Below are 1,000 nucleotides of genomic sequence, written 5' to 3' on the forward strand. Positions count from 1 at the left end.
GAGAAAGGAGGAGGGAGGAAGCTGTTCTAAAGATGACCAGCAGGGGTCCTCGGAGGAGCACTCTGATGTGGGCCCAATGGAGGGAGTAGAGAGTGAGGTGCTCAGGAAGAGGAAAGAAAGAGATGGAAAGGAGGTAAAGATCACTGATGACCATTCCAGGAAAATGAGAGGAGGGAAGGAAGGTGCACCAGTAGGCCCGAGTTGGGGTGAGGCAATGGAGGAAGAGGAGAGGAAGAATGAAGATAAGGCTGCCCAAAAGAGAGGTGAAGAAAAAGGCATGTCAGAAATTTCAGAGGAGAAGGTAATGAAGGCTGTCTGTGCCAAGGAATATGAAGAACTCATGGCTTGGAAGGAGAGGATGAGGAAGGGGAGGATAACAGAAGCAGAGTGGAAAAGATATGAAGAAGAGAGGCAAAGAGTACTGATTGAAGCGCGGCGGAGAGCGGAGGAGTTGATAAAGAAACATTAGGGAAAGTAGAGGAAGTAAAAGAGTAATTTAGTTTTTGGGGTTTTCAGGGTTTTTGTGAACTTAGAATTTTTTTGAAAAAGGAATAAAAGAAGATTTATTTTTGGGGATTTTTTGAGGATTTTTTGTGGACTTATAATTTTGAAAGGTTTTTATTGGGAAATGTTTGTGTTTGTTTTGTGTATTTTCAGTATTTTTTTTTTTTTGTTTTCCTTTTTTTGTTCCGCCCGCCCGAGAAGCAAAAAAAATTAAAAAAAAAAAAAAAAAAAAAAAAAAAAAAAAAAAAAAAAATCTGTTCTTATCAGTTTAATATCTGATACGTCCCCCATAGGGGGACCGTCTATATTAAATGGATTTTTGGAAGCGGGAGATGGAAGCGGGGCTTGCTCCGTCCACTCCACGCATCGACCCGGTATTGCAGTACCTCCGGGAACGGTGCCCATTTCTCAGAAAGGTCAAAAGAGAGAGAGAGAGAGAGCGAGAGAGAGAGAGAGAGAGAGAGAGAGAGAGAGAGAGAGAGAGAGAGAGAGAGAG

At 42.4% G+C, this 1,000-nt stretch overlaps 1 pseudogene; it reads left to right on the forward strand.

Moving 5' to 3' along the window:
- Positions 1-739: 739 nt before the first annotated feature.
- Positions 740-912, forward strand: LOC121311897 (annotated as a pseudogene).
- Positions 913-1,000: the final 88 nt, after the last annotated feature.

This window comes from Polyodon spathula, unplaced genomic scaffold (genome assembly GCF_017654505.1).
Source record: "Polyodon spathula isolate WHYD16114869_AA unplaced genomic scaffold, ASM1765450v1 scaffolds_3344, whole genome shotgun sequence".
Classification (NCBI taxonomy): domain Eukaryota; kingdom Metazoa; phylum Chordata; class Actinopteri; order Acipenseriformes; family Polyodontidae; genus Polyodon; species Polyodon spathula.